The following is a 19,814-nucleotide window of genomic DNA, read 5'->3' on the forward strand; positions in this document are numbered from 1 at the left end:
CGGTCAAGCAACTGCTATGTAGCTTATACTGTACTGTATATAATTAGTAATGTGGAGGAGGGGTTTAACTTCCTCTTTTCAGTTTGTGATCTGGACTGCTAAGTACTGTACACTGTGTCCTTACTGTATGTACAGTATTGTGGTTGTGCTTTCTGTCCCTACATTATACAGTATTCTCCTAATTTATTTTATAAGCTCTTTGTCTACAATAACTTTCCCTTACTGTACCTTATGTACTGTACTTCATACTTTTCCTCTTTTCCTTACACCTACATTGACCCCTGTTCCAAGGCACACATTGGCATCGTCACAGATTGTGCTGCAGCTGCCACTTTCTGCTACTGCGCTTGATGTTGCCATTTGTAATGCAGATGTTTCAAGTTTTCAGGTTCCTTTAGTTCATATACAGTACAGTAGTAGTGGTTGCTTCAACATCCACATCCATAGTTGCAGACATACAGTACTGTACAGTAGTGGGTGTACCGTGAATTGAGAGACAGGCTTCTACTGTACATCTACTGTATGGTTGGAGCGGCGGTCCCTTCGATATCAGGATAAGGTGAGAAAAGCATTTTTGATAATGTTAGTGCTCTGTTATCGTATTCAGACAGCTGGTGTTCACCTCCATCTGGGGCACCCAAATACAGTCTTGTTTCATGTATTTTTTTTTTTATCGTTATATTATGGGCTGTGGGCCTAGGGGCACTGCTTACAGTATTTCACCACCAGGCTTAATTATAATACAAATTAGAACAAGAGCATCTCCGGTGAGAACCTGTGTGTCTGTCTTTTACTGTCTGTTTGTCTCTGCCTATCCTCCTTTCTTCAAATTTTTTTTTTTTATCGTTATATTATGGGCTGTGGGCCTAGGGGCACTGCTTACAGTATTTCACCACCAGGCTTAATTATAATACAAATTAGTTATTAATAAAAATATTAGTCTGGTTAGTTAGGGCATATATTAAGTGGATTAGTGTGACACTGTTAGAGCAGGGAAGGGCCCTGCACAGCGGATTCTCTCTCCTACAGTACAGGGTGTGTGGGATCAAGCAGGATGAAGAACAAGAGCATCTCCGGTGAGAACCTGTGTGTCTGTCTTTTACTGTCTGTTTGTCTCTGCCTATCCTCCTTTCTTCAGGGCGTACAGTGGACCTTGCACTCTGATGCACGGTAGAGTCTGCAGCTGGTATAGGTGAAACTCTGCATCTGAAGCCAAAAGTGCCAGTGATGATTTTAACTTAAAAGCCAACTCTTTTTGTGTAGTCCTCGGTCCAGTAGGGCGTATCGGTCAGCATTGAGGAAGGACTGTTCTCACGTCATCTCTTTCCTCCTACTGTAGGTACTGTACAGTAGTCATGTCCGAGTCCAGCTTGGAACTCCAGGACATGCCAGCGGCAGAAGAAAGAAGCGTGTAACAGTAGAGGACTACAGGGGTGGAAAGCTAAAGAAGTTCCCCCCCCTCTGTAAAGCATGTTACCGTAGGTTAAATAAAAATTGTCATTAATTTATACAATTGGTGTTTGTACTGTATGTAATTCAGTCTTTAAGTACGCCTGAGACCCAACACATGTATCTGTCATTAAAAAGGTGCAAAAAGTCAATAACACACAGATGCAGGGGTGTATAATCCTATTTGCCAGGATTTCACTCACCAGGGGCGCGCCGGCCGATGGGGGTTGCCGCCCACAGTCATATACTGTACAGTATCCCTGTTGCCCATTACAGTGATTTCACAGCTGCCCGTCACTTACAGTAGAATACAGTACAGTAGACATACAGTACTGTATACACTGAGGGACGTTTTCAATTTAGGGGTGGTCTATTTACATTTTTTAGCCGGTCTGGTATTTTCACTCCAAGGGGGTCTATTTACTGTACTAAGCAGTGTTAGACAGTGAGAAGTGATAAAAAAGTGATAAGGTGTCAGTCAATCAGCTCCCAACTGTCATTTTTCAAACACAGTTGGGAGAACATTGGTTGGCACTTTTTCACCAATTGGAGCAAAAACACGGGATTGGCTAAAAAAAGATTTGGAGATTGCGCCATTTTGCCAGGCGTAAAATTATTGCTGTATTCAATTTGAAAGCTTTTCTGCCTACTATAGGTGGGAAGTCAATGCAATGTACAGTAAGACAGTATGTTAAAAAGTTTTGCCTACTGTACGAATAGCAGGTGGAAAAATTTGGTGAATTGGGGTGCAATGTTGCGGGAAGCCTTCAACGTCCCCTAAAGGTACTGTAAACTGCGTAACTTTTTTTAAATAAAAAGTCAGAACACACTAAAAATTCACTTTCATTTTGGGGGGTGGAAGAAAAAAAATTGGGGGGAAAAAGTGAAACTTGTAGCGGTAAATTTACTAAGATGGGAGTTCTATTTAAGAAGTTACTGTACTGTATGTTGCCCATAGCATTCAATCAGATTCTACTGTACTTAGCATTTATCTACAGTAGCACCTTCTAGAAGATACTGTACAGTAATACCTGGAATCAGATTGGTTGCTATGGGCAACATCACTTCTTAATAGCACTACCATCTTAGTACATTTACCCCCTAATATATAAAATGTACTGAGTTTAGTAAAAAAAAAAAAAGCGCTAAATGGGTATACAGTAGATCTGGGCATGCGCCTGAGATACGATGACGTACAGTATTGTAGGAAACACTCAAGCCAGGTGCAAACTTGGTATTGCAGGCAGCTGTAGTGTAATGGTAAATAATCAAACCAATACATTACGCTGCCTGTACAACCCTTTTGCGGGTTCAAAGCTTGAAAGGTTACACTTTTTATTTTTTATTACCAAGGTTACACTTTTTTGTCAAAGTACTGTGGTATAGAAATACCAGAATTTCTGGATAATGTATTAGTGAAGATTTAAAACAAAATAAAATTACCGTATACATTATGTACTTTAAAGGTCTCGAACCAGCGGGACAAGAAAATGGTAGATGCAGTAGGGCTAAGCATTAGCCTCCTAGACTACTGCATCTACTGTACTGTAGTTCCTAGAGTCAGGGAATCACTACAATGTCTACCGTATTGTACTTACAACTACAGTTGTACTGTAAGTACCGTATAATACAGACAACTGGGCATGAGCAGTGCTATGAGACTCAATACGCCACAGTGTAGCGCGCAACTAGCAATGCGGTATACTGTATGGCATACCGTATGAGGCAACAAACTACAGTACTGTAGCTGGGCACATCTACAGTACAATAGATTGATTTTTGTAAGGGTTGGATAACAAGACTGAACTACAGTACTATAGTGAACATTAAAAAAATAAATTAAATTATCAAGGTCTCGAACATAAGAAGAGAAGTGTAAGCAAGACGGAACACCTAAGCCCTTGCTCACAAGTCTCTCCTAGTCCTCTACAGTACTTTATGTGACATCTACAGTACCATACGATGAAGTACAGTACTCAGGCGTCTGTAGCATAGAGGTAAGAAATAGAACTTCTACATTGCAGACGTCTGTACAACCCGGGTTCAAAACCAGGAAGCTTAATAATGAAGCTTTTCATTATTATTAGACAGTCAAGGTTACACTTTTTATTTTTAATATTATTATTACACAGTCAGTGTAATAATAATAACACACTTTCACTGTGTGTGAATCATGACCCGCTACTGTACAGTATGATATTCCATACTGTACACCATGGCGTACAGTACATAGCCATAGCGCTACAAGGGTATGGCTCTGGCGCAGCACCACTGGCAATGCATTGCAAACCCGCCACTGGGCACAAGCCAGAGATCCTATTTGTACCATAACCCATCAGAACTGGCTATAAGTTACCACAACGCAAATTGTGCTGACATTGACGCAATTTTGCGGTTTAAACGCGGAGTCAGTTTGTACTATAGAGATCCCTCTCTTATACACAGTCAACTATCAGTTACTAAGCATATTAAATTACTAAAGTATCCAAGTCTAGGACAGCATTTTCATTGATGCAAGTTTGCGCTCTGCATCTGCCCTACAAACTGCTGTTAGTCCACTACTGTAGCACCTAATGTAGTAATGAATTTACTATTGTGTATACTGTGGGGTAAGTCTCGGACAGTGCAGAATGGCACTAGTGTGAAAATTCAACAGTACTGTTAGCAATACAGACAAATGGGCATGCGCCATAAAATAGCGCTACTTAATGTATGGCTTGGCTCCACTGGACATGGGGCACACATTCCATTGTGATTAAAACCCGACCACTGGGCACGCGCAGACATTGACGCAATTTTGCGGTTTAAACACGCAGTCTGTTTGATATACAGAAACCAGTCTCTTTAACAGGGCCCATTGCCACTTGATGGTCATAATAATCACTATAATGTCCACGTTCATGTCAGCGCCGGCATTGACACAAGTTTGCGTTCTAAGGTACAGTACTGTATGTACAATAATAAAAATCCTAGTTTCGCTGTTTGACTCCCGAAGCACTGGGCAGACATGCGCTCCACATGTACTGTATTGAATACTGAATATTTTAAGTGAAGATTTTAAAAATAAATTAAAAAAACATACTGTATTTTCAAGGTCAAGAGGGGAGAAGCAGTGAGACTAGGCATTAGACCGCTAGGCCACACGCTTTACCCATTACTAGAGTTCTGTAGTTTGTAAAGTTTAATGTCTAAGCTTCTGTCAAACAATCATCGGCCGGTGATACAGAACATACCGTACGGTACATTGGAAAGTGACACCTGGTGGGCAAAATGTTGTATTACACGTAATGAAATCACACGCATGCGCTATGTAGTTTAGGAAAAGTGACACCTGGTGGGCAAAATGTTGTATTACACGTAATGAAATCAGACGCATGTGCTATGTAGTTTAGAAAAAGTAACATCTGGTGGGCAAAATGTTGTATTACACGTAATGACTTTTTTCACTACTTAACTTTTTTTAGGCTCGACTCATGGCGTGGTGTGTGTCGCGCCAGGCGTGGCGTGAGAGATAGCGCTGTGATGCCACATTATAGCTGGGCACATCAGTAATTAATTTGGTGGTGCAACATTTTTTTTAAAATAATAGGGGCTTACAGGATATGCTCTCGGTGGCCCGAAAAATTTCAGGACATTTTTGATAGTCAGCAACTGCATGTTGGAGACTGCAGCACTAGCAAGTACTGTTGAATTTGCACTGCCATTAGCTGAAGCAAGAGGTAGTAACTAGGTGGAATTCTGCCCTCTATATGCTTCAGCGGATGGAAGAGCAGCAAAAGGCCATCCAGGGCTACACAACGGCCTATGACATAGGCCGTGGAGCGGGAATGCACCTTACTCAAGCGCAGTGGAGAATAATTTCTGTGCTGTACAAGGTTCTCAAACTCTTTGATCTTGCCACATGTGAAGTTAATTCAGACACAGCCAGCTTGAGTCAGGTCATTCCTCTCATCAGACTTTTGCAAAAACAGTTGGAGAAACTAAAGGAGGAGCTGAAAAACAGCGATTCCGCTATGTATGTCGGACTTGTGGATCAAGCCCTTGTTTCAATTTGCCAGGATCCAAGGGTCGTCAATCTCTTGTAGTCAGATCACTATATTTTGGTGACCATACTTGATCCTAGGTTTAAGCCATAGATTGTGTTTTTTTTTTTCGATAGACATAAATATGAAAAGATACAAAGAGCTGTTGGTGAAAAAATTGGCAACTCAAGCGACACATGACACAGCATCATCTCCTCCTTCAGTTTCTGAGGCTGCCAGGAAAAAACTACATTTTACTTAGAGACCCACTGCTGGTGGTGATGCAGATCATTCAGCAAAACCTGATGATGACATCTGGTTGAATCTGAAAGAACTGCCTACAATTGCTGACATGTCTACTGTGACTTCCTCTGATACGGTCACCATTCAGAGGATGGTTGATGACTATTTTAGGGATAACATCCAAATAGGCATGTCAGAATGTACGTTTCACTACTGGCAGGAATAAGAGGCAATTTGGAGGCCTTTACACAAACTGTTTTTGCTTTATTTAAGTTGCCCACCCTCTAGTGTGTACTTCAAAAGAGTTTTCAGCACAGTCGGGAACCTTGTCAGTGATTGGCATAGGAGGTTACTTCCCCAAAATGTGGAGAAGATGATGTTCATTAAAATGAATTACAAGTTCCACAAGGAAGAACTTAACCAGCAATTCACTCAACAAAATACAGAGACACCTATAATGGTGGATTCCAGTGGGGACAAATTAATATTGTGTGAAGAAGAGAATGTACACACTTATGGGGATGATGATGATGACATCTGATCCATCTTACCTATATTGTAAAGCCAGTTTGTGTATTGAGATCATTGCCGCCAATGCCCACTGTGCATTGCAGCTTGGAACATTTCCGCCAGTGTCCACTGCGCGTTGGCAGCTTGTTTTGTGGGGGCCCAAACAAACCAATCATTTAAGCCACAAGTGGCAGTCCCTGTCGCTGAACTGATTGTTTTATTTAAATTGGGCATGTACTGTATACTTAAGGGTGGGTGGGAGGGCCCAAGGACAATTCCATCTTGCACCTCTTTTCTTTCTATTATGTGCTGTTTGGGGCATTGCTGCCTGATATTTTTAATTTTATAGTTTCTGAAACTGCCATCCTGTCGACCACTGCAGTGCCACTCTATGACATGTTGAAAGCTGAACTGCCACATGTTAGTCAGCTAGCTAGTTGGATGCAACCTTTTGGCCTAACTGGATGAAATCAATATTGTGAGCTATGAGGTGGTCAAAATTGACTAGAAATTACTGCAAATATATGTTAATGAGGGTAATATTACTATAGGAACAAAAAAAAACCAAATTATGTGATTTTAGCTATAAGAAAAAAAAATCCAGATCCAAAACACGCAAGGGTAGTTTTGCCAAAACTAAATCCAGATCCAAACCATGAGGTAGATATAGATCCAAAACCAAAAGACGGGTGTCCGCGCACATCTCTGATTCCTATGGTACATGCTACCATGAAATGTGCTCCTTGGGCATTGCAGTGGCATCTCTGAGATGCATGATTATGCCTTCCCTTCACTCTTGGACCCCAACATATTCCTGGGGAAATTGTACCTGCTCATTCCCCATTTGGTGCCCTTGATAACAGATATTATTTTGGAGGAGCTCATCCTTACCAATACAGTTTTGAGACGGGAGTCAACTACATGAGGAAGAATATGCACAAACTTAGCTCCAAGTGCTTGATGCAAAAAAAATAGCAATATAAAACTCCAATTGATCTGAATAAACATCATTCTTGAGGACCTATTTCAGATTATTAAACCAAGGAGGGGTTAAGGACTAAACTCAACTGTGTTTGCAATGTTACAAACTATGGAGGTCTGCATAATAATGGGATCCATGTTACAGTATAATCTGAGCAGAGCCTTAAAGTCATTATAAGAGGATCTTTGAGCTAATCAAGTTCATGAGTCATCTGAGCTGCTAAAAAATAATTTATTAGGTTGGGGATTGGCCAAACTACCTGCAGTTTTTGAACAATATATAGTAATTAAGGGCCTGATTCAGACCCGGTCGCAAGCAATGAGCGCTCGCTACCGGGTGGCCCACAGCGCATGCACACGATGGAGCCGGCTCCGTCGTGCGCATGCGCAAAACCAGCCTAGCGACAGGCACTCCATTGCTATGGGTCTCGCACCAAAGGGGGTGAGCTGTCGATGTTGAGTGACAGCTCGCCCCCTTTGGTGGGCTGGTGGGGGGGTGGCTGCCCAAACGGAGGTATTCCCATTAGAACACCTGCCATTTGGAGGTGGCCCCCCTGACATCACAAGTGATGTCAGTGGAGAGCTTCCAGCACTGTTAGAGCTGAAAGTTCTCTGGGGCTTGCGATGAACGAGACCCTACCACAAGGGTCTCATTGCAAGCCAGATGGTCGCGATGGTCTTGACCATCGCAACCATCATCATGGCCGCTCGCTAGAGCTGTGGGTGGTCACTCACAGCTATGCCAGCGGCCAATAGGCCGCACCAAAAAAATAAAAGCCCGGCCCTGATTCAGAGCGAGCGCTCTGTAAGTTTACACACTATCTTTTATCTCCCAACACCAGTGAAGGCACATGCATGCAGTATTCATGTTTTTTAACTCTATCAGGCACATACAAAGGAGAATGCTACAGGGGATATACAGTATGTATTTAGTTCACACCACTTTTTTGTTAAAATGTTTTCTACTGTTCACCAAAAGGGGGAGCTTCTTCTATGAATGGTATTAAGATTAATATTACATTTATTATACTCAAAAACAACCCCATCATCCAAATGTTGAGTATTTAAATGTATTAGTTGACAGCAACCATTGACAACAGCAGATATCCCAAGGAATAAACGATCCAAAGAGGGAAGTACTAGATTTATGCCAGTTGATTTGAATGCCAGTTAAAGTGCCAAGCCTGTACACCACCTCCTGAACAGCAGTCACAGTAGATTTGCTTGGCATAAACCCTGTGTCTCGGTTCTGGTATTCTGTAGATCTGGCATGGGGCACAGGGTATTAGCTGAGAAATGCAGGAAACTAGAAGGCTTCAAGATATCACGTCTCATAGGTAATACAGGTACTGGCAGGCTAGAGAAACTAGGGAACACAGACTGGAGAAATGCAAGGAAACTAGAATTGGAACAGGAACACAAGCCACCAGGCAGCCTCTCGCCTAATGGTCCAAGAACCAATCAGAACAGAGAACTACTCCAGTGACAAGAAGAACATGAACACAAAACAGTATAGTACTGACAGTCTGGACCTGGGAACCAAGCCAGGAATCGGAGTCTTATGTAACCAGGGAAGAACTAATGAAGCTATATCCCTGGTACAGCTCTGATGCAAGACCTGGACCATAATCCAGAAGTGGAACTCAGGATAGAGAGACAAATCAGGTACACACAGTACTAAACACTTTGATGCTAAAAGACTTTGACCTGATCATGCCCTCCAGACCTAGAACCCAAATGCTGACTGTCAGCCCAAGACAAGAGCACACAGTACAGGATAACCAAAATAGTCAACCTAGATTATGCAGTGACCCACTATAGCCAAAGAGTGTAGTGATATTTTCAACACAGTCCAGATGATGTACGCACAATGCAGAGTGGAATCCACGCAGGTGATAAGATGTGTGGCAACAGCAGATGGTATGCACCGCAGGTATGCTGCCAGAACTAGAGCTGGAGTTGGAAGTTGTCTGTGTGCAGCGTGGGAGCCACTGCGCTGATAGATGATACATAATGGTATATGGAATGCAGATAACAGCAAGCGGTCTGTGTGTGTCATGGAAGCCGTGGAGCTGAGATGGTATACAGCGGTGATGGCAAAAAGTCCTGGTGGTTATATGTATTCGGCATGGAAGCTGCAGCGCTGAGAGACAAACAGCAATGATACAAGTGGGCAATGGTTGAGTTTCAGCAAGGAAAGTATCCACAGGAGAAAGTACTGAAAACACAAGAGACTGAGCCTGGAGCGATCCTCAGGAAGGAACACAGTTGTTGGCAATGAGTCTTTCCTAGGCCTGGAAATATATAGGGAGTGGTACCAGGTTATTGGTCAGGTTGACCAGGTGAGCAGCCAGGTGAGTGGTAATCACTGGGATAGTGTGTTGGAGGTTTTAGACAGCAATGAATGAGTGTTTAACCATGTTTGGGCGGCTAAGACCATGACTTGTGACACCCTGTCTGGTCTGGGTGAATGGATTGAGTGATTACTGCATTAAGCCTAATCGCTAGAACTTTAACTAATATTTTAAATATCTGTAACAAGAAGGTATATAGGCTGGTATGCCTCTATTAAGAAAGAACCCTTACCTTACCTGACTTGAAGAAAAAAACTATTAAGGCATCAGTCATTGACAGAGGAAGGGATCCAGAGTCCTACAGGTTGTCAAATATTTTATTCAGTTTAGGTATACATTTAAAATATATATATACAGTCAGGTCCATAAATATTGGGATATTGACAGAATTTTCATATTTTGGCCTCTATTCACCACCACAATGGCTTTGGAATGAAACAAACAAGATGTGATTTAACTGCAGACTTTCAGATTTAATTTGAGGGTAATTACATCCAAATCAGGTGAACGGTGTATGAATTACAATGGTTTCTATATGTGCCTCCCACTTTTTAAGGGGCCAAAAGTAATGGGACAAACTAAACAATCCTAAATCTAACTTTCACTTTTTAATACTTTGTTGCAAATCCTTTGCAGGCAATTACAGCCTGAAGTCTGGAACACATGGACATCACCAGATGCTGGGTTTCATCCCTGGTGATGCTCTGCCAGGCCTCTACTGCAAATGTCTTCAGTTCCTGCTTGTTCTTGGGGCATTTTCCCTTCAGTTTTGTCTTCATCAAGTGAAATGCATGCTCAATCAGATTCAGGTCAGGGGATTGACTTGGCCATTGCATAACATTCCACTTTTTAGCCTTAAAAAACTCTTTGGTTGCTTTTGCAGTACGCTTCGGGTCATTGTCCATCTGCACTGTGAAGCGCTGTCCAATGAGTTCTGAAGCATTTGACTGAATATGAGCATATAATATTGCCCGAAACACTTCAGAATTCATTCTGCTGCTTTTGTCAGCAGTCACATCATCAATAAATGCAAGGGAACCAGTTCCATTGGCAGCCATACATGCCCACGCCATGACACTACCACCACAATGCTTCACTTATGAGGTGGTATGTTTTGGATCATGAGCAGTTCCTTTCCTTCTCTTCTCTTCCCATAACTCTGGTACAAGTTGATCTTTGTCTAATCTGTCCATAGGATGTTGTTCCAGAACTGTAATGGCTTTTATAGATGTTGTTTGACAAACTCGAATCTGGTCTTCCTGTTTTTGTGGCTCACCAATGGTTTGCATCTTGTGGTGAACCCACTATATTCACTCTTGTGAAGTCTTCTCTTGATTGTTGACTTTGACACATATACATCTACCTCCTGGAGAGTGTTCTTGATTTGGCCAACTGTTGTGAAGGGGTTTTTCTTCACCAGGGAAATAATTATTTTGTCATCCACCACAGTTGTTTTCCGTGGTCTTCCGGGTCTTTTGGTGTTGCTGAGCTCTCCGCTGCGTTCTTTTTAAGAATGTTCCAAAGAGTTGATTTGGCCACACCTAATGTTTTTGCAATCTCTCGGATGGGTTTGTTTTGATTTTTCAGCCTAATGATTGCTTGCTTCACTGATAGTGACAGCTCTTTGGATCTCATATTGAGAGTTGACAGCAACTGATTCCAAATGCAATTGTTACACCTAGAATCAACTCCAGACCTTTTACCTGCTTAATTGATAATGAAATAATGAGGGAATAGCCCACACCTGTCCATGAAATAGCTTTTGATTTGATAGTCCCATTACTTTTGGCCCCTTAAAAAGTGGGAGGTACATATTGAAACTGTTGTAATTCCTACACCGTTCACCCGATTTGGATGTAATTACCCTCAAATTAAATCTGAAAGTCTGCAGTTAAAGCACATCTTGTTTGTTTCATTTCAAAACCATTGTTGTGGTGAATAGAGGCCAAAATCTGAAAATGCTGTCAATGTCCCAATATTTATGGACCTGACTGTATATATACACTTCCTACTGAATTCCGTATAAGCTGGGGACCTTCCTGTTGGATAAGGAATATATAGTTTGGTTAATTTCTTTCTCTTGTATTGGTTAATTTGAGATACCCCTGCAAACCTTCACACATTAAGGGAGGTAAAGACCTTGTATTTAACTAACATTTAAATGTTTCCTTAAATATATGGATAAAAAATGTGCTTGACTGTGTTATATACATCCATTGGAATACCATTGGAACAGGGGCCTTATTGTTAGGGTAGTATATTATGGCCTTATAAATATCCTTATATGAGCTGGGGATGTTTACAATAGATTACAGTAAAAATTACAAATTTTGCCTGCCTGTTTCTAACATTTTGGATTTAAACTATTTCAGGGAAAACCAATAGGTAACAGTGTAAGTGAGTAAAATGTGGACCAGTGACATCACAATGGGGGTGCGGGCAACACCTGGGTGTCACCCTTAAAGGGATTGACACCAAAATGCTGACTCCTCCTCAGTGACAGGAGCTGGGTACTGCAGTGTGACATTCTCATGCAACACTCAGCTCCTGTCACAGAGTAGGAACCTACAGTGAAGGCACTAGTCTACAGGGGTAGCCCAGCATCTCCAGGGATGCTGGGAATTTCTATGAGGCCTTGCCCCTTTATGTTAGACCATGCTGCCTTTCTGGAGGAGCTGATTGCCTGTGGCACTGTCTCTCCATGACTGCCTGCCAGTGTGTCAGCTGGCAGGCAGCCACCAAATCAACATCACTGACAACCAGGCCCCCCTTGACAGCTCTGACTGGACCGGCCCACCTTGTGTGCATGACTGGGTGCAGGTGCAGCGACAGGCCATAGAGGCAGCTCAGGCACCATAGTAGCTGCGTCCCATGCACCCACAGTAGTTATGCCACTGTTTGCATGCATATTTGCAAACAGTGGGGTCCTTTCAGGATCAATGGAATGTAGTTTTTAGTTTTTATATATATATATATATATATATATATATATATGACAAATTGGTTGAATAGATAGAAGTTGGTATATCATAAGTTCAAGAGCTTATGATATACCAACTTCTATCCATTTCACTCAGATAAGCTGCTACTTATTTATTTTTTAAAAAGAGTGTTCCCCTTTTTAAATTGAATGAAATATTGACAGCTGTAGATACCTCTCGTGATTTCATCCATTTGTTCTAATCCTTTGATAAAGGGTTGATTGTATATTTTATTAATTGTATTTATATATTTTATTTTTACTTTATTATTTTTTATTTATTTTTTATCTCCTAATTCTGTGTCTCTAAATAAATTGTTTATTATTTATATATATATATTTATATGCACCAGCACTTTATTTCTTTGAATCACACTATGGGTCTATATATTTGACAATAGTATTGATATGTGTCACACTTATATTATTAGTGCACTTTAGCAAACTAGTCACTCTGCAGTCAACCAATTTGTCATATGTTTATCAATACTTTTACCAGTATTTTTTATTGACATTGAGCGAGAGATGAGCGAGTCTGGTTCTCAGAGATTCTGACCCACCTAGGCTTCACGATCCAGTCCAGGATCTGAGTCTGGCTCAGGTTTTCCCACCTGAATCGGATCCCAAGACGAGGCAAAACATTATCATCCCATTGTCAGATTCTAGCAGGCTTTGGATTGTATATAAGTCCCTCGCAGCAGTGATTAGTGCCATTTGCTTGCTGAGTCCCAGGCTCTCAGGCTGTTCTCCATCCAAGGAAGACTATGTTGTCCAATACAGGGGCCTGCAGGGGTGTGCTGTACTGGGTTATGTTGGGTTGTGTTGTTTTTTTTTTTAATAATAAGTAAAACAAAAGTTACAAAAATTTTTTTTTTTGCTGTACCCCACACTGTGATGCCATACCCCGCCAATGTATCCAAAGCACTGTGATGATGCTGGCCATATTGTGAGTGATGCTGTAGGTTCATCATACTGCAGTATATATTTTGTAAAGTATTGTGAGTGACACTGTTGGTCAGTAATACTGCATTGTAATATTATTCATACAAGTATTGTGACACTGTTGGTCAGTAATACTGTACAAGTATTGTGATACTGTAAGAGGTAGCACAGTGTATTCATAAAAAATATTGTGACACTGTAAGTGATAGTGCAGTGTAATATTCAACACGTATTGTGAAACTGTAAGTGGAAACGCAGTTTAATATTCATAAAAAATATTGTGACACTAAGTGGTAGTGCAGTGTATTCATAAAAAATATTGTTACACTCTTAGTGGAAACGCTGTGCATTATTCATAAAAATAATTGTGACACTATAAGTGGTAGTGCAGTATATTATTCATAAAAAATATTGTGATACTGTAAGTGGTAGTGCAGTGTATTTATAAAAAAATATTGTGACACTTTAAGTGGCAGCGAGGTGTAATATTCAACATGTATTGTGACACTGTAAGTGGAAACGCAGTGTAATATTCATAAAACATGTTGTGACACTGTAAGTGGTAGCACAGTGTACTCATAAAAATATTGTGACACTGTACATGGTAGCACAGAAGTATTAATCATAAAAACTATTTTGACCCTGTAAGTGGTAGCACAGGGTATTATTCATAAAAAATATTGTGACACTGTAAGTGGTAGTGCAGTATATAATTCATAAAAAATATTGTGACACTGTAAGTGGAAATGCAGAGTATTACAGGTTGAGTCTCCCTTATCCAAATATTCCAAAAGGGTATAGTAGGTATTACTGCTGCCAGCATGGCCAGGGTTCAAATCCCAACAGTGGAAGCCCAGCTGAGGTGAAGATCCCAAATGCTAATAAGGTAAGTATCACTAAGCTAATACCCTACCTTAACCCTCCCTTAGGGGTGCCTAACCCTAACCTACCCCCAAGTGCCTATCCCTAACCTCCTTCTAAGTGCCTAATCCTAACCCCCCCTTCCCTGCAGCCTAAACCTAAGTCTCCCAGGGAGGTGCTTACCCCTAACGTCCCCCCATGGGTGCCTAACCCTAACCCCTTTCCCCTAGCTTAAACCTAGATCTCCCAAGGGAGTGCCTAACCCTAATTCCCCTGGGAGCCCTAAAACCTAGCCCTCCCCCCTGCGGCTGTCCACGCCTTGCTTACCGTCGTTAAGTATGCCGGGCATCGGTCTTCTGGCATAGGTCTAATGACAAGCGTTGAGTTTTCAACGCATGTCTTTAGTACCTTGCCGGGATATGACAGTCTGGAAGCCAGCAGTCAGGATTTAGACCATCAGCTTCCTGACTACATCCCTTCCAAAATACAGAATATTCCGAAATATGGAATATTTTTAGCATGATTGAGATAGTGACACCTTTGCTTTTGATTTTTCAATGTACACAAGCTTTGTTTAAGGCACAAAATTATTAATAATATTGTATAAAATTACCTTCAAGCTCTGTGTATAAGGTGTATATGAAACATAAATGAATTTCATTTATGTATATAAACTTTGTTTGAACCACAAAATTATTGACAATATTGCATAAAATTACCTGCAGGCTGTGTGTATAAGGTCATATAAAACATAAATGTATTCTGTGTTTAGATTTAGGTCTCATTCCTAAGATATCTCATTATGAGATGCAAATATTAAAAAATATGGAATATTCCGATATCCAAAATACCTCTGGTCCGAAGCATTTTGGATATGGGAGACTCAACCTGTATTTATATAATATATTGTGACACGGTAACTGGTTGCGCAGTGTATTATTCATAAAAATATTGTGACACTATAAGTGGAAATGCAGTGTATTATTCGTAAATATATTGTGACACTGTAAATGGTAGGTCAGGGTATTATTCATAAAAAATATTATTATGACACTGTAAATGGTAGAACAGTATAATCATAAAAAATATTGTGACATTAGGTGGTAGTGCAGGGTATTATTAATAAAAATATTGGGACACTGTAAGTGGTAGGGCAGGGTATTATTAATAGAAATATTGTGACACTGTAAGTCGTAGCGCTGTATATTCATAAAAAATATTGTGACTGTAAGTGGTAGCACAGTGTATAAAAAATATTGTGACACTCTAAGTCAGGGGTCTTCAAACTTGGCCCTCCAGATGCTGTGGAACTACACATCCCAGCATGCACTGCACATAGTTTTAGCATGCTGTTATATCTAAAAGGTGGCAGTGCATGCTGGGATGTGTAGTTCCACAGCAGCTGGAGGGCCAAGTTTGAAGACCCCTGCTCTAAGTGGTAGCATAGTATATTATTCATAAAAAATATTATGACACTGTAAGTGGTAGTGCAGTGTATTCATAAAACATATTGTGACTCTGTATGTGGTAGCACAGTGTATTATTCATAAAAATATTATGACACTGTAAATAGTAGCACAGTGTAATCATAAAAACATATTGTAACACTTTAAGTGGTAGTGCAGGATATTATTAATAAAAAACATTGTGACACTGTAAGTGGTAGTGCCGGTTATTATTAAGAAAAAATATTGGTACACTGTAAGCAGTAGCGATGTGTATTCATAAAAAATATTGTGACTATAAGTGGTAGCACAATGTATTCATACAAAATATTGTGACACTGTAAGTGGTAGCACAGTATATTTTTCATAAAAAAATATTGTGACACTATAAGTGGTAGCACAGTTTATTATTCATAAAATATATTGTGACATTGTAAGCAGTAGCGCAGTATATTATTTATAAAACAAATATTGTGACGCTGTTAATGGTAGCACAGTGTATTATTCATAAAAAATATTATTGTGACCCTATAAGTGGAACTTTAGTGTATTATTCATAAAAAATATTTTGATACTATAAGTGGTAGCACATTGTATTGTTCATAAAAAAAATTGTGACACTGTACGTCATTGATACCATAGTGTAATATTTAAAATTGGTACTAATTGATGTATGTGCTATACCCCACTTCATTTGTGTTTGTTGATATGGAGAATGATCAGTTGAGAGGAGAGTATGAACCACATACCAGTGCTGGAGCTGCTTCCAGTGCCACCAGTCATGATGATACTAGTCCATCTATGTCATCTACTAAAGCAGGGCTTAAGTTAGGGCATCTAAAATTAAAGAACCAATATTTTACAGTGGTAAAGAAAAAAACATTGAAGGGAAAGTTTGTTGCAGAAAGACATAAAATTGGCACTATGCATTTCAGCAAACAAAGTCGCAAGGAAAGGCTAAGGCTTTGGCCTTTATATATGACTGGTGGTTCTGCCTGTTATGGTGATGTTAGCCCTTTATCCAAAAGACATTTTAAAAAATTTAAATCATTAAGGCACAAAATTTCTGTGTGATCAGAAATGTCACAATTCCCTGAGGAGAGTCTTAGTGTGTCGTCGGGTGCCATGTGTGAGCATGACCTTTCCAAAACTGTACTCAAAGTTGAGCCTTCTTTGACCACTTGTGCATCCTCTGCAAATGTTGGGATGAGCCACACAAGTCAACATGCTGACATCAAATCAAGGGTGCTTCTGTGGAAGTGCACCAGGATGAGGAGGATAGTTGTGTAGCTGACGCTTATAAGGATATTGATGATGAGGATGCTGTTGATGAGAATGATGTTGATGAGAATGTTGTTTGTGTACATCAGGCCAAAGTGGAAACAGCTGTTGCCCATGATAAGGAAAAGCCCATTGTCATGTCTGGGCAAAAAAAACACTCTTATGTGTGGCATCATTTGTATCCATTGTCATGCCAGAGTAAGTAGAGGTAGGGACCTTATCCATCTAGTATCCTCGTCCCTGTTATGTCATCTACAGTGCATCCATAAAACATGTTTGCAAAATTTTGAAACTTTGGCTAAGAAAGTAATTATAAGCAGTCTAGCTTCAGCTAGCTCCCTTCTCTCTGCTAGATCCAAGCACCTGGCATCTTCAACACCAAGATCTTCATCAACAATATTCTCAATTATGATCTGAACTAGACCTACATCCACTTTTCTAAGGCTAACTCAGTCCTCCCCTATCCTGGATTCCTCAGAAGTATCCTTGAGCCTGCTGCTGCTACTGGGAGTGGATCTTCATCCCAGAAGGGGGCCAGGAAGACTACTAGTAATAGTTCTAAAAAACAATTCACTGTTAAACAATCCATTGCTAGGGAAGCAAGTATGACAGCAGTCACCCAGTTGCACAGAAGATCACTGACACCATAACATCTATGCTGGTATTAGATGTGCATCTGATATCTGCCATTAGTGCAGTGGGTTTTAGACAGTTAATTGAGGTACTGTGTCACTGCTACCAAATCTCATCTAGATTCCACTATTCTAGAAAAGCAATTCCCAGCCTGTACATGGACATTAAAAAAACTTAAATATTAAATAGTGTCCTCCAAAATGTTGTTGTACCCACTGTCCACTTAACCACAGATATGTGGACAAGTGGAACAGGGCAAACACACTTCAGCACTACCAACAGCAGCAGCAGCATCTAAGAAACAGCACCTCATTCAAAGGCAGGCTACTCTGTGTACATATCACCAGCTTCACTAAGAGGCATACTGCTGACAACCTCTAATGAAAAACTAAAGGAAGTCATTGCAAAATGGCTTACTCCACTTGGACTCTCTTAGGGATTTGTGATTTCCGACAACACCACCAATATTGTGAGAGCATTACAGCTGGGTGAATTCCAACACGTACCATGTTTTGCTCACACAATCAACTTGGTGGTGCAATTTTTTTTTAAATGACAGGGCCATGCAGGAGATGCTCTCTGTGGCCAGCAACATTTCTGGATATTTTTGCAATTGTGCATGTAGAAGATTGCAGCACAAGCAAGAAATGTTGAATTTGCCATGTCACCAGCTTAAGCAAGAGGTAGTTGCAGGGTGGAGTTGGAAATCCACCCTTCAGCAGATGGAGGAATAGCAAAAAGCCATCCAAACTACACAACAAACTATGATATAGGAAGAGGAAAATACTTTCTTTGCTGTACAAAGTACTGAAACCCTTCAAAGTAGTCACCTGTGAAGTGAGTTCAGACACTGCCAGCTTGAGTCAAGTAATTCCCCTAATTAGACAGATGGAAGAGCAGCTTGAGAAACTGAAGTATGTCTGACTTGTAGATCAAGTTCTTTATTCACCATAATCCAAGAGTTGTCAGGGTCTTACAAACAGAACAATATATTTTGATGTCCGTACTGGATCCTAGGTTTAAGTCATACGTCATGTCTTTCTTCCCAGTGGATACAGATCTGGAGAACTGCAAAGAGCTGTTGGTAAGGAAATTGTCAGTTCAAGTGGCACGTGATGCAGCGATGGCTCCTCTTTCAGTTTCTCCAGCAAGTGCGGCTGCCAGGAAAACACTAAACTTTCCCAAAAAAGAGCCACTGGTGATGCAGATGACTCAACACAACCAAGTTTTGACATCTGGTTGGGTCTAAAGGAATTGCCTACAATTAATGAGACCTCTACTATGACTCCCTCTGATACAGTCACTATTTAAAAAATGGTTGAGGACTATTTTCATGATAGCATCTAAATAGGTATGTCGGACAGTCCATTTCACTACTGGCAGGAAAAAAGGCAATGGAGGCCCTTGCACAAACTAGCTTTGCTTTATTTGAGCTGCCCACCCTCCAGTGTGTACTAAGAGAAAGTTTTCAGCACAGCCAGAAAACATTGTCAGCATTCGGCGTAGGAGGATACTTCCTCATAATGTGGAAAATTTGATGTTCATCAAAATGAACTACAAATTACACGAAGAAGACACTTACGGCCTATTACATCTAAACATTACAGAGGCACCTGAGGCTGTAGTGATGGTTTCCAACAGGGATGAATTAATATTCTGTGAAGATGAAGTACACACTGATGAGAATGAGGAATCAGATGCTGATGTTGACAACATCTTGCCTCTGTACAGCCAGTTTGTGCACAGAGAGTTCATTGCCAGCAATGTCAGCTGCCTGTTAGTAGCTTGTTTAGTGGGGGCTCAAACAAAGCAATTGCTTCAGCCATAATTGTCAGTCTCTGTTGCTGAAGTGATTGGTTTGTTAAACTGTGCATGTCCTGTTTACTATATACAACATAAGGGTGGGTGGAAGGGCCCAAAGACAATTCCATCTTGCATCTCTTTTCTTTGCGTTATGTGCTGTTTGGAGCAATGCTCCCTGACATTTTTAATTTTATAGTTTATTAAACTGCCATCCTGTCTGCCACTGCTGTGCCACTCTGTGCCATGTTGGAAACTAAACTGCCACATGTTGCCACCCACTGCTGTCGCTTAGCTTAGTCAGCCAGGTAGC

This window comes from Taudactylus pleione, unplaced genomic scaffold (genome assembly GCF_031769625.1).
Source record: "Taudactylus pleione unplaced genomic scaffold, aTauple2 ptg000201l, whole genome shotgun sequence".
Lineage (NCBI taxonomy): Eukaryota > Metazoa > Chordata > Amphibia > Anura > Myobatrachidae > Taudactylus > Taudactylus pleione.